General features: G+C 48.4%; 1 pseudogene; it reads right to left on the bottom strand.

The window, feature by feature from the left end:
- Positions 1-459: 459 nt before the first annotated feature.
- LOC134377486 (5.8S ribosomal RNA) lies at positions 460-612 on the bottom strand (annotated as a pseudogene).
- Positions 613-15,396: the final 14,784 nt, after the last annotated feature.

Raw genomic sequence — 15,396 nt, 5'->3', positions numbered from 1 at the left:
GCAGGGCCAAAGGAGGGGCCGGCTTGATGCTGGGCCAATGCTTGGGGGCAAGCGGTGACCCACTGCAACTCGGATGTGACCCAGCACGGGACCATCTCCACTGCTCCGGTGAACCCCAGACCGTGTGTGGTGTGAAGGAACTCCTGAAGGGACCGTGGCCTGTTCATGAGAAGGGCGATGATGGCGCACAGCAGCTCTTCCCCTCCCCTCTTGTGAGTGGCAAGGGACAGCAGCAGCTGCCAAGGTTCCCTGACCACACCCCTCCCAGTGCCCCCAGTGCACCGCCCGCTGGCGGGTGCGGGGCCACAGTCAGACAGGACTGAGGATGAAAGGCAGCGGTGCCACCGCCAGGTCTGCACTTAGGGGGACGGAGGGTCCCCAGGGGGTGCTGCGAGGGAACCCCCAGCCACACACCCTGTGGAGGCCAGAGACACCTCCTGGGGGTGATTGATCCTCAAGCGACGCTCAGACAGGCCTAGTCCTGGGAGGAACCCAGCGCACAAGTGCGTTCAAAGTGTCAATTGATCAATGTGTCCTGCAATTCACATGACTTCTCACCACTAGCTGCGTTCTTCATTGACACACGAGCCAAGTGATCCACCGCTCAGAGTCGTAGGAGGTTTAACAGAGGGAGAGGACCCCCTCCCCCTGGCATGGCAGAGCCCCTTGGAGGGCGTTGCCTCAGGCCGGCCAGTAAGATGGCAATGAGACCAGACTCCGACAGGTCAGAGGGGCTCTTCACCATGTGTGTCCAGCGTCATCATCCCCGCAGGGGGAGCACAGATACCCCACAGGCACGCGGGTGTTCCAGGCCCCCAATGCAGCATGGAATGTGCAAACCGCATGCACAACGGCCCTGATGGCCGCCAGGCACCCCCCCCCCCCCGTGGCTGTGCCCAGGGTCCAGCGATGCGCCCCGGCCTGAAGGACGGAGTCTGGGGGAGAGGGGAAAGGCACGAGGCCCTCACCACTCCCCACAGGCCCACCGCCCCAACCCCGGGTGGATGAGCGACCCCAGGGTCTTTAAACCTCCCTGCTGGGACACGCTGGGTACCTGGATGGGGGGTGGATGAGGAGGTGGGGGATGGGCGGGCGCGCACCGGTGGCCCCCACGACAAGTCGGCACAGACCCTGGCTGCGGCCCGAGCAAGACAGGATTATCTTCCCGCCCACCCTGGACGAGTCACGACCAAGGGAGCGTAGCGCATGCCAAAGGCTCATGGGGGGTGGCGCGCGGCTGCCCCACCCAGCCCCCCAAAACCCTCAAACAGCCCTAGTGGGAAAGGAGGCAGAGGAGATGGGCGGCGGCGATGGCGGCCTCGACCGGAGATGGGGCTGACGGGGGGCGGTTACTGCTGGTAGGGAGGGGGCCTGAGCCCCCCACCCCCTTACCGCCGTGAGCCACCCCCCACCGCAGACGCCCACCGACCGCAGTGACCCCCACCGCCCACCTGCCTGCCTGCCTCCCTCGACAGCTCGCCCCCTGTCCCGAGTCCCCAGCGCCTCTTCTCGCGGCCAGCAGGGCCCGGCAGCACCCGCCCCATCTGTGCTGCACGGGCGAGCACGCGGCAACCTGCCCAGATCGCTCTGGCGCCAACGCTCGCTCTTGTTAATGATCCTTCCTCAGGTTCACCTACGGAAACCTTGGTACGACTTTTACTACCTCTAGATAGTCAAGTTCGACTGTCTTCTCAGCGCTCTGCCAGGGCCGTGGGCTGACCCGGCGGGGCCGATCCGAGGGCCTCACTAAACCATCCAATCGGTAGAAGCTACCGGCGGTGTGCACAAAGGGCAGGGACTTAATCAACGCAAGCTTATGAGCAGCACTTACTGGGAATTCCTCGTTCAGAAGCTTGAGGTACCAGAAGTGATGACGCACCCAGGTAGCTGTCATCCCAGATGCCCAGCACTCAATCTGCGGACCCCCACAGACCAAGTCCAAGTCCCCAGCTTGGAGCCCTGCAGTTGGCGGAAGGGCCAGCCAGTCAAACTGGACGCCCACCACTCCATCCGCGGGCTCCCAGAGACTATGTCCAAGTCCCCAGCTTGGGGACCTGAGATGGAGGCGCGGCCTGCCAGCTGGTCAACCCGGACGCCTACCACTCCATCCGTGGGCCCCCAGAGACCAAGTCCCCGGCTCAGGGCTCTGCAAGTGGTGGTACGGCTGGCCAACTGGTCGTCCAGGATGCCTACCATTCCATCTATCCGTGGACCCTCAGAGACCAAGTCCAAGTCCCTGGCTCAGGGTCCCAGAGGTGGTGGTAAGGCCGGCCATCTGGTCAAGCCTGACAACTCCCACTCCATTCATGGGCCCCCGGAGACAAAGTCCAAATCCCTGGATCAGGGCCCCAGTAGTGGAGGTACTGCCGGCCAGCTGGTCGACCCGGACACCTACCACTCCGTCCTTGGGCACCTGGAGACCAAGTCCAAGTCCCCTCCTCAGGGCCTTGGAGGTGGTGGCGTGGCCAGCCAGCTGGTCAACCCGGACTCCTAACACTCCATCTGCAGGCCTCAGAGATAAAGTCCATGTCCCTGACCCAGGGCCCCAGAGGTGGCGGCATGGCCGGCCAGCTTGTCAACCCATGCACCTTCCATTCCGTCCGCGGGCTCCAGAGACCAAGTCCAAGTTCCTGGCTCAGGGCCCCACAGGTGGTGGCGCAGCCAGCCAGCCAGCCAGCGGACCCGGATGTCCACCACTCCATCTGTGTGAACCTAGAGACCAAGTCCAAGTCTCCGGCTCCGGGCCCCAGAAATGGCAGCGTGGCTGGCCACCCGTTCAACCCACACACCTACCACTCCATCTGTGGGCTCCCAGAGACTATGACCAAGTCCCCATGTTGGGGTCCTGAGGTGGAGGTGCGGCCAGCCAGCCGGTCGACCTGGATGCCTACCACTCCATCTGTGGGCCCCCAGAGACCAAGTCCTATGCTTGGGCACCCGCATGTGGCAGCGGGGACAGCCAGCCATTCGACCCAGACGCCCACCACTCCCGCCGTGGGCCGCCAGAAACTATGTCCAAGTCCCTGGCCTGGAGTCCTGAGGTGGAGGCGTGGCCGGACAGCTGGTCGACCTGGACGCCTACCACTCCATCCTCTCCCCAGAGACCAAGTAGAAGGCCCTGACTCAGGGCGCTGGAGGTGGCAGCGCGGCCGGTGAGCCGGTGAGCCGGTCGACCCGGATGCCTGCCACTCCATCTGTGGGCCCCCAGAGACCAAGTCCAAGTCCCCGGCTCGGAGCCCCACAGATGGCGATTTGGCCAGCCAGGCAGTTGACCCAGACCCCTACCACACCATCCACGGGACCCCATAGACCCCGGCTCGTGACCCAGAAGTGGTGGTGCAGCTGGCCAGCTGTTCAACCCGGATGCCTACCACAACATCCATGGGCCCCCAGAAACCAAGTCCAAGTCCCCAGCTCAGGGCACCTGTGTCAGCAGTGTGGCCGGCCCGCTGTTGGACTCGGACGCCTACCACTCCCTCTGTGGGCCCCCAGAGACCAATTCCAAGTCCCTGGCTTGGGCCCCGGAGGTGCCAGTGGGGCTGGACAGCTGGTTCCCCAGACACCTACCAGTCCATCCGCAGGTCCCCTGAAACCGAGTTCACATCCCCGGCTCGGGGCACCAGTGGTGGCGGTGCGACTGGCCACATGGTTGACCTGGAGGCCTACCAGTCCATCCACGGGCCCACAGAGACCATCCAAATCCCCACGTCAGGGCCACAGAGGTGGCAGCATGGCAGGCATGCTGGTCGACCCAGATGCCTAACACTCCTTCTGCGGGACCCCAGAGAGCAAGTCCAAGTTCCCGGCTTAGGGGCCCGGTGGTGGCGGCGTGGCCTGCCAGATGGTCAAACTGGATGCCTACCACTCCATCCTCATGCACGCAGAGACCAAGTCCAAGTCCCAGGCACAGGGTCCCATAGGTGGCTGTGCGGATGGCCAGCCGGTCGACCCGGACACCTACCACTCCCTCCACCAAGCAGAGAACAAATAGAAGTCCACGGCTCAGGGCCTTGGAGGTGGCAGCGCAGGCGGCCAGCCAGTCGAACCGGACACCTACCACTCCATCCGCGGGCCCCCAGAGGCCAAGTCCCTGTCACCGGCTCGGGGACCTGGAGGCTCGGGGACCTGGAGGTGGCAGTGGGGCCAGCCAGCTGTTCTACCCGGATGCCTACCACTCCATCCACGGGCCCCCGGAGACCAAGTCCAAGTCCCCAGCTTGGGGCCCCACATGTGGCAGCGTGGCTGGCCTGACGGTTGACACGGACGCCTACCACTCCATCCACTCCCTAAAGACCAAGTACAGACCAGAGAACTAGGCTCCGCCTTCCACCATGTGTGGACTCCCCCAGTCCCCAGAACTGTGAGAAATAAATGTCTGTTGTTGAAGCCACCTGGTTCATGGTATTTTGTTACAGAAGCCTGAGCAAATTAAGACAGCAGGACAGGTTATTTCAGGGTCCTCTCTTCATTCAATGAACTGTATCTCTTTCAAATCAAAAGCATTGCCTTTCAAAACTACCATTTCTGATCTGGACTTAAAAAGATTATTTTGAAAATATGTAAAAACAGAACACTGCACTATTTCTTTCCTTTTGCATTCCTGCAGTAACAACCTAATTTTCTTTAAGACAACACGTATACCTCTTACTAACTAGAAGAAGGCTCATATTAAAGGAAGTGATAAAAAGAAAAGCAGAAAATTATATTGCATGATATCTCACTATCTCTGTTTAGAATCCTACGTACAGAAAATCAAGGGCGTTCAAAAAAGTAAAGCCTTTTTACTCTGAGAGAATAGAATCAAACCCATTAAGAAGTTTGCAATGTGCAGTTCTTTGTAAATCATGCATTAAAGCCAACAACCCTGGTAAACATAGTAATTCAGAAATGTGTAATGAATAAAGATTGCCCACATTCTGTCAGCCAGGAGGATTTTTTGGCCCATGTGATGTTTGACCTAATTTCTATTTTCTTAAATGTTGTAAAGGTAGACACAATCAACCTTTCATTTTTTATGAATGTAACATTGGAGGCAGTTCTGAAAACTTCCCTAATGACAAAGTTGCTTTCTAACGGCCATCACTCCAGCCATGTGTTATTTTCCATATTAAGGAAAAATACTGTCAACCAACAACCTATCAAGTACAACGGGCTGCGACCCAGAAGGACCTACAGGGTGGCATTCATTTATATTTGGAATTGATCTCAGGATTGATCAGTTTTACATATTTAGAACAACCTAATTTGACAGCACACAAGAATGGATCTATTTATTGGTAGAAGACTGAGATTAAACTAAACCCACAGAGCTGATATATACAACCTGTCACCTAGGTAGATTATATATTTCCAGGAATGGATGGGATATACTTTTGTAGGAAACATGTACATTTTTTGAGCCTTGAGACTTCTTCTGTGTTCTAAAAGACCAGCATACAGTGGTGCCCCTTATGGTATAAAGAGCCATGACAGCATGTCACTATGGCAATGAACATTCAAATTATAGCAGGTGCCCTGGTCATAAGAATTATTTTTAAATTATAGAAATAAACTGAATGGTGATGGCAGAGCTATGGTTTTATTTTGCATTTTGTTGGTTTTAGTTATGTGGATTTAATTATTGAGAAAACTTTAGCAGTATTAATCTTTATAATTTAGGCAGACTTATTTTATCTTCTCATTACTTGATCATTACAGCAAGACCAAAGTGGAAATCCTGCACTATATGCAGTAAACTTTATGGAACACTTAATAGTCACTTCATCACAAAAGAGAACACTTTCAACCAGCAAGCACTGATGAACAAGATCAAAAATAGTCAGAAGTTATAGCCAAGGGTGGGTTTGTTTGAGGCTGTCATGGGGTTCACCAGTAATAAGTGGAATGAGCTTTCTATTCTTTTCTAGGTTGATTCTTCTAAACGTCTGGCTGTTGTGCAAGGTGGAGTCGATCTAAGCACGCCTCTCCCTCTGTTGAATGAGCCAGAATCACAGATCCCTGAGGGTTCACAGATGGCACAGGGGTGGCCACCTGCAGTGGGAGATGTCTCAGGTGAGTCCTCAAGGCCAGGCAGGACAAGCTCCAGGTCTCCCAGAAGGCTCACTGTACTGGCTGAGCACTGCTCTACATTCCAAGGGACCAAAGTTCGGTTCAATTATTTGTTATATAGAGTCACCAAGTTTAAATCTTTAATCTCTGAATGATAATTTCTATAATTTTAATAACTCTATCTGGGCTTAGCTACCTCTGAAGGAAATCTAAACGATTTGCCAAGGTATTGATCATCGGTTTACATAAGTCTGTCTAAGAAAAGAACTGTAAAATGACTAAATGTTAAATCAATCTGCTGGAGGGCTTTCTGGGCTTATATAAATAAAGGCTTAGCAAAGGTCCTGGGAAGAAGTGGAGTGTAAATGCCGGCCTCCTGGGAACAATGACACCGTCACAGGCAGCAGACAGAAACTGTGGCACCAAACTTCCTTTTTGACCCCCCTGGTTTCTCTGGTCAGGTGCTCCCACTGGTGGGCAGCTGAACACTTCACAGTGCCACAGCTGGGACAGTACTCGACTTCAGAGGGAGACCAACAGTGACAGAATGAGAGGCAGGAAAGAGGAAAGGCGAGGGGAAACAGAAGGGATGCAAACAGGATGCAGAATAACAACCATGTGAGGTAGGTACCTCACTGCCAGGGATTCAGCCCACGGAGATGAAGGAAGTCTGTTTACGTGCCCGGTCCAGTCATTAGAATGCCCTTTGTAGAAAGACCCTGATTTCACTCTGAAAATATAAAATTAATAAGTATGAGAACACTGTGTACCCATCACGTCCCAGGCACTGTGGAGTTTCACATGCAATTTCTCAGTTAATTTTCAAGTCAATGTTATCATACGCATTGTACAAATAAGAAACTGAGGCTCAGGGAGGGTAAGGACCATGCCATCAATCATAGCTAATAAGAGGCAGACCTGAGATTCAAACCTAGGTCCGCTTTTGATTCTATGCTGCATTGCCAGATGGGGCATGAGGTCTATCAATGTTCGGGCCTTTATTCAAAAAGAAAATACCTGCATATAAGTGCTTATATGGACTTTCAGAAACAAGGGCATTACTTGAGAGTATCAAGGGATTAGTAATAGTCAGTTATATATTTCCCGCTACACATCATCTACCTTCATATCTCCGCAGAAGGCAGCCAGGACGGTGGTGCCAATCCCCGCCCAAGCCCGGCCAAGTCCTCTGCCTGGCACCTGGCACGACGTCCTCTGTGCGGGCTCAGCTAGACCCGCTCTGTGCTCTCTGGCGCGGCTCTCTCCCTGGGGAGGCCTTCAGCACGCGGCCCCAGGATGCTTTGTGCACTGCTCCCTGCTGCTGTCTTTCCTGGCTTTCCTCTCGCATTTGATTCAGTTAGGACTCGTCAGCTCCTGCCCCGCGGCCCTCCAGCCCCATCCCCGCCTGCCGCAGGAGACAGTCTGTTCTCAGGGACCTTGCCTACAGCCCTGCTGGCACGACGCCTCTGCCCACCTTGACTGTGTGGGCTGGGCTGGCCCACGGCTCACGGCTCCAGGATTCCCGAGGTGGGGAAGCGTTACCCCCTTCCTGCCTGCGGGGACAGGAAGAGCAGGGGCTGCAACGTGTAGGAAGTGCCCAGTGAGGGAAGGACAGGCATCGGGGCGCGGGCGAGCGGCGGGAGGCATTCCTGTGCAGCAAAGCCGGCCAGGGCAAAGCAGGCAGGCCCTTTGTCCAGGGGCAGGCTGATGCTTGCTGACTGTAGCAAAATCAAACCGGGCAGAGTCCTGGGGTTCCAGTCCATGGTGGGTAATGACTTCAAGCGCCAGTTCTCTGTGAATCAGGGACAACCGAAGACACACGCAGATGCAAGCCACTTAAGAGGTCAGCTCGCAGAGCCAGCAACCTCAGCGCCCCTGCGCAGAGCACGGACAGCCAGAGGGCTGGTCAGCCACCGGCTCTCACGGAGGGGACTTGGTAAGCAGCTCCAGCCTGAGATCCAGTCCTAAGACCCTCCACACGCTGAAAGGTGGAACCACCCACTTCTAGATGCCCTTCCGCAGTGGCCCCGGGCCCTCCTCCGTCTGGCTCCCACCCGGCCAAGGCTGAGACCAAAGAAAACGTGACAAGCACTCGCTCTTCCATTCGTGTGTTTATCCGCTCAGTATTTGTTGAACAGTGACGATGTTTGAGTTGCTGCTCTAAAAGTGAGACGTTCTTCCCGCAGGCGGGACCATACGGGCTCATCCGGAGAGGAGCAGCGTGTGGGAGGAGACCGGCCCTGGCGCCCCCTCCTGGACCCTGCCCCGACCGCGCGGCGCCCGGCCAGCTCCCCCCGCCGCAGAAGCGTCCGCCCTGCCCGCGCCCCCGGCAGGCGTCTCTGCGCGCAGACGCCCCTCCGTGGGGAGCTGCAGTGGGCGCCGTCGCGGCCGCGGGCCCTGCGCGCTGACGGCTGCAGCACGGGGGGCTGCTCTCCTCGGACGAGCAAGGCCTCAGACGGGGCTGAGTCTGTGGCTGGAGCGTCGGGGCAGAGCTGGGGAGAAAGAGACAGGAGAAGAACGGACGTGAAGGTCGAGGACGCTAGGAACGGTGATGTGGCGAGGGAAGGAGGGAAGGCTGCACGGAGCGAGGGGGCGATCGCACGGTCAGGGCTGCGGGGCAAGCTGTGCCTGCACAGTTAGAGAAGCAGGGGTGTCGTCGGCAGAGCCGGTCATCGCTGGGGACAGGGTCAGCGTGCAGTCGCCACTTCTGTAGCGGACACGGAGGGTGAGTGGATGCTGCGGGGCCGAATGTGGAGCAAGAGTTTTGAAGCTCGGTTATCAGTCGGTTCATCCTCTGCAGGTTGACGTTGTGCATGGACAGAAGGCCCCGGTGTCCGTTCTCAGGAGATAAGGAGAGGTTGGTAGACAGCAGCGCAGACGAGAGGAACAGACAAAAGCCTCGGGCTGAACGCCACCTGCCCCAAGTCCTCCAGAATCAAACCAAGGCTTCCGGCTTTCAACCAACTGTACTTATTTTTCATTTTATTTTACTTTGTCAATATACAATGTGGTTGATTTTCGTGCCCCTTTATGAATTCCTCCTTTCCCCTTCCCTCTACCCCATCCCTCCCATCAACATCGTATCTGCTCACTTGTCCTAACAAGTTCAAGGAATTGTGATTGCTGTGTCTTCTTCCCCTTCCCACCATTTGTTTGTTTATTTATTTTAGCTCCCACATATAAGTGAGAAAATGTGGTATTTCTCTTTCTGTGTCTGGCTTATTTCACTTAATATAATTTTCTCTAAGTCCATCCATGTTGCTGCAAATGGTAGTCTTTCTTTCTTTCTTTCTTTCTTTCTTTCTTTCTTTCTTTCTTTCTTTCTTTCTTTCTTTCTTTCTTTCTTTCTTTCTTTCTTTCTTTCTTTCTTTCTTTCTTTCTTTATAGCAGAGTAGTATTCCATTGTGTAGATATACCACATTTTCCTTATCCAGTCATCCATCAATGGACATTTGGGCTGGTTCCAACTTTTGGCTATTGTAAATAGTGCTGCGATAAACATGGGAGTACAGGTATCCCTAGGACATGATGATTTCCATTCCTCTGGCTATATTCCCAGCAGTGGGACAGCTGGGTCACATGGTAGATCTATCTGTAATTGTTTGAGGAACCTTCATACCATTTTCCATAAAGCTGCACCATCTTCCAGTCACACCAACAGTGAAGGAGGGTTCCTTTTTTGTCACAACCTTACCAGCATTTATCATTCTCAGTCTTTTGGATATTAGCCATCCTAACTGTAGTGAAATGGTATCTCAAAGTGGTTTTGATTTGCATTGCTTGAACGCTGAGTTATGTTGAGCATTTTTTCATGTGTCTGTTGGCCATTCATATATCTTCCTTTGAGAAAAGCCTATTCAGCTCCTTTGGCCACTATTTAATTGGGTTACTTGGTTTTTTACGTGAAGTTGTTTGAATTCCTTGTATATTCTGGATATTAATCCTTTGTTAGATGTATATTTTGCAAATATTTTTTCACTTTGTTGGTTGTCTTTTCACTCTGTTAATTGTTTCTTTTGCTGTGCAGAAGCTTTTTAGTTTGATATAATCCCATTTGTTTATTTTTCATTTGGTTGCCTGGGCTTTTGGGGTTGTATTCATGAAGTCTATACCCAATCCTACTTCCTGGAGTGTTTCCCCTATGTTTTCTTTAAAGAGTTTTACTCTTTCAGGATGTATATTTAATTCTTTAATCTATTTTGAGTTGATTTTGGTATATGGTGAGATATATGGGTCTTTTTTCATTCCCTTACATATGAATATCCAGTTTTCCCAGCACCATGTGCTGAAGAGGCAATCTCTTCCCCAGTGTGTAGATTTGATGCCTTTGTTGAAGATCAGATGACTGTAGGTGTGTAGGATAATTTCTGGATTCTCTATTCTGTTCCATTGGTCCATGTGTCTATTTTTATGACAGTACCATGCTGTTTTGGTTACTATAGCTTTGTAGTGTAGTTTAAAGTCAGGTAGTGTTATGCCTCCAGCTTTTTTTTTTTTTTTTTGCTCTAAGTTGCTTTGGCTATTAGTGGTCTTTTGTTATTCCATATGAATGTCAGGATAGATTTTTCCACTTCTGAGAAAAATGTCATTGGAATTTTAATGGGGATTGCATTGAATCTGTAGGTCACTTTGAGTAATATGGACATTTTCACAATGTTAATTCAACCAACTTTAACCCTTCAAACCATTTTCTTGGTACTTACAACCATTCTATATCCAGTCCATATTCTTAAAAAATAGCAGAGGTAATAGAATGGGTTAATTGTAAAGATATTTGCTAAATAACAACATTGAGTGTTAACAATTTAACCTATAGTTAGCACAATCAAATAATTAAAAAATAACACAAATCATCACAGATTTTGGGTTTGAATGCCATGATCAATATAGGAAATAATGAAGGCCGATTACTAAGACATGCCATATCACATACTTCCTTCTTCCTGTCTTTCATTCCCACAGAACACTGATTATCTGAGTGGCACACCTGGGCTCATGTTGAGGAATGACATCTCTGATCAATAACTAAAAGTAAATCTATCAGTGAAACACATTGCACCCTACTGAAAGAAGGAAAGAAGTAAATCCAAAAAAGCTAGAGAGAGGAAGGGAGGATGGAGGGAAAGAGAGATGTTTCCTGATAGCAAATATTGCTGATGTCCACATTCCTGTGGCTTTACCATAAACAACAGGAAATCATTTACTCTGTGACAAGAAAATTAAAATATGAACATTTAGTGCAACTGTGACTCTCCCACTATGAGTACACCTACTTTTGTCTGATTTCAGTTCCAGAAGCCAGCTTCAGAGGGGGCCAAAATCCACAAAGTAGAGAAAACAAAGGGCATGAAAGAGAAATGAAAGGCAGAAATGGGGGGAAAAAAAGGGGGTGGGTGGGTAGAAAATCTCAAGCAGAAACGAAAATCTCATTAGGAATAGAAGACTCAATGAATTAAATATTATTCTAATGATGAAAAATAATAAAAATAAAAGATAAGCCTGCTGTAAGACTAAAGCACAGATTAGAAACAATGTCCCTTTATTAGCCTAGCCGATAAAGACACAAGCAAACACAAGTATGTGCATGCACATCCCACAAGTCAGGTCTCAAGGATAGTTAGCATGGAATGGTCTTGTGAGAAACATGCTTTTCCAAAACAATACATAAAGTTGTCCATGGAGGAAAGGAAGGGAAAAAAGAACAAAGGGAGGGAGGGAGGAAAATGCAATCCCTTTGCACATAAGTAATGCAGGCGGACCCAGTCAATTTTCCTAATTCAGTCAGTGGAACTTTAAAATGCTAAAAAACGCTAGTTCTCTCCCCTCACATAATAATCAATTAAACAAATCAAATAGGACTCATAATTTCATCTCTCGCTGCTTTCCCCTCCATCGTGGGACATAGGACCCAATTCCATTCTGTTGGGGGGCAGTGATCAGCTCCACCCATCACCTGGACAGGTTGGTTTCAGTCTATGGATTCCATTTCAGCACCACCCCCCGCTTCCCACAAGCATCCTATCCTGGCCATTCCCACAGCCACCCCAACTATGGGATTGTTCCTGCATGGGCTCAGGGGTGCCCAGGCCCACTGATGCAGGCTCTTCCTGCATGTTGCCACCTGCTGTGGTAGGTAGCTCTGGTTCCAGAAGATCAGGTCCAGTTATATCACCATTCTGTCAGAACAGATCACAAGAGACTGTGGGTGACTGCCCACTCAAAGGGCAGGCCCTCCTGCTAAGTACTCTGCAAGAGGTAAAAAAAAAGAACACTTTTAATAGCAGAAGCTAAGACTGAAACGCAATGTATTTCCAGGACACAGAGATAATGGACTTTGGTTATGCAGCAGATGAAGCTATGGGGCAAGTTTCTATGATTCTGGAACCTTTTTCTTAAAGAAAATTTCAGTAAAGGTGAATCAATACAGATTCTCTTCCTAATTAATAAAGCTACATTTTGACTATTATTTAATAATAAATAGAACTTATATGCAGGTAATGCTTAAATAATATGAGTTATTACCTCATAAAGTTAGATAAATTTTTCAAGCTAATTTCAATTAATCTTATTTTTTCAATGCATATTTGATTATATAAAAGAAAAACAGTAATCAAGGAGTTGTTTTCCATCACTAGAAAGTGTCTCATTAACTATGTTATCCTATTTAAGTCCATTTATTCCAAAGTATTCAAGATATGCTGGGAAAATAAAGAAAATACAAAAATGAAGATAAACCTCTTAAATTAATTTCTTTCCCACCTGAGATATTTTAGTTTGATATTGATCCAAAGATAATGTTTACTGTTGACAAACAGTATATAAACAAATATATAAACAAACAAATATATAAACAAAATATATAAACAAAGTGTAATGTACTCCCATATGCTTAACCGAATCTTCAGAAATAAGGTCACATTTCTAATAAATAAAAATTGATTTGTCATAAACCAAAGAAATATATTTAATTAAATATAGACACAAGTGCCTGCAAAAGGGGAGAATCCTGTTTAATGGCTCCATAATATACAGAAGCAAGGGTTTATTGATAATGCTGAGGAAACCTTCATCAATGGGAAACTTCTTGAAAATATCCCATTGAAGATGGAAAGAAAGAATATCATTTGATTAAAATGTTGTCTTACCAGTTTTTGCAAAGTTATTTAGCCTACTCTGCTATGAGTGGTGTTTTCTTAAGATCTGCAAAACTTGACAGTTGGGTTATAACTGAATTAAGCAGGACAGCAAGATCATCCTTTATTTGGAAGTAGATTTCACTATGGCATTCATCCCTGTTATCTCATGCAAACCTTTTCTGTTTTACTGTATGTCTATTATTTGTTCTCTTAAATGTTATGAAGAAGTCCTGTGACAGCATGTTGTTATCAAATGGGAAAAGTTTCAAGTCTTTTTGAAGAAAATTGGCTGTTTTCTTTTTCTGGGAAAGTGAATTGGTGAAAAATTACAGGTGTGAAATATTTGTAGCAGTAGCAGTTTCTTTCATAATGCTGGAATTTACACAGACTCTTTGTTGCCTTCCTGACTTTTAGTCTGATTCTGATCATTCTCCAGCAACCTTATCCATTCTCCAACCCTCTACCACTTTACTCAGCCTCCATGATCGGAACCCTCTTGTAATTAAGTCAGTTTTCCTAATTTGCTCAGGAGTAGTCATCCACAATGTGCAAGTTCAGGATCAGAATCGAATAATCAAACCACAGAGATGGGGAGCCTCCCACAGCCTGTGGCACAAAGGCGTTACTTCAGCCAGAAGAGACAGCACCCATTCTGCCCCTTGTCTCTGCAGGCCATTGATCAAGCTGTCGGCATGCAAACTTTAAAAAATACTGGACCCACTGAGACTTCTGCCCACCCCCTCATATGCTATCTGACAGTTGAGGGTATGAGAACTTAAAACTTTATATGTTGAATTGTGGAATAAATTCCAGCAGGCACTCCCTAACTCATCACGAGGCCAACATGAGAAAAAGAACACATTAGGCGACTTGTTTTCCATGGTGAGAGAGAGAGTGTTACACCTCTTTTCCTTGTTTAACAAATACGAAGAAAAAGAATTATGTGAATACTCATGCACCATGTCTGCACTGAGGCCCAGACAGACTGCACTTCAGTAATTTCCCCATTAGGAGGGGCAAAACTGAGTGTGTCAGCTGCCTCCAAAGTTAGCCTCTCCCTTTTATTGTAAAGACAAGGAAGTTTTACAAGAAAATTCAGTTGATTTAACCATTACAAAAACACAAGGATATCAGTAGAATTATGGCTAACAAATGGAAAACTAGTAACATCATTGAAATAAGCAAAGTGACATTCCATACTGCAATTTGCAAAAGGTTAAGTCGATCCACCAACAAAAGCTTGTTCTTAGCAAATGCTGTTTTTCCCTACAGCAATTACTACAGTATTTTTACATAACCATCAGTAGGTTAACCAAGGACATCTGTCCTTGAGCCAGCAATTCTCTACCTATAGCAGAGACTTTAGCCTGAGGAAAGTTTCCTGTCTTTTGCAAGGTCAACATTTCTATATGTAATTTTAATAAGTTAGGCTAAACCTGATACTACAGGGCTTTGGAGACTAGGCCGTGTGAAATACGTTTGCTTTATAAATGTTAGTATATTCCACAAGAGGGAGAGAATAAGGAAAGTTTATTCCAAAGCAATAGTTATAAGGATATTGTGGGACTGTGTAGGGACCAATAAATAGAGACCAACAGAGCAGAGCAGATGATCAGTAGCCACCCTGCCTCATGTGACAATGTGAGTGTTGCAGGTCAAGAACCTCAGTCCTGGGGAAAAGGCTGACTTCTCAACAAACAGTTATTTTTTAAACAATTGACTTTCTGTATTTACAAGAGAATGTGTTATCATACCTCTTGTAAAGCATAAATATCAATTCCAGGTAAATTAAAAGATTAAAGGCAAGAGACAAAAAACAAAATATTTAGAAACCTGCGTAGGAGAATGTTCTTACGATGTCAAGAGAGTGAAAAATTTATTTGGAAAGCCACACAAGGTGGAAATGATAAAGGAAAACATTGATAAATATGTTCATATTAAACTCAATAACTCCTGCTCATCAAAAGACATCATTAAAAAAAGGAAAAAAAGCTATGCAGTAGGAGGGGTTATGTGCAACCAATTGAAAGAACTTTCTCAAATTAATATTTTTAAAGAACAATAGAGATTGGAAAACTCTGAAAGTGACTGTCCCTATTGAACCTTAAACAGTGACCCAGCAGTCCATTAGGGGGACTTCCGATCGAGGTGGCAGAATAGATGGTACCCAGTGTCAGCCTCTCCCACAATCAACCAATTTACAGCTCTTAAA

This window comes from Cynocephalus volans, chromosome 4 (assembly GCF_027409185.1).
Source record: "Cynocephalus volans isolate mCynVol1 chromosome 4, mCynVol1.pri, whole genome shotgun sequence".
Taxonomy (NCBI): Eukaryota; Metazoa; Chordata; class Mammalia; order Dermoptera; family Cynocephalidae; genus Cynocephalus; species Cynocephalus volans.
This window is presented reverse-complemented; position numbering and strand designations above follow the sequence as displayed.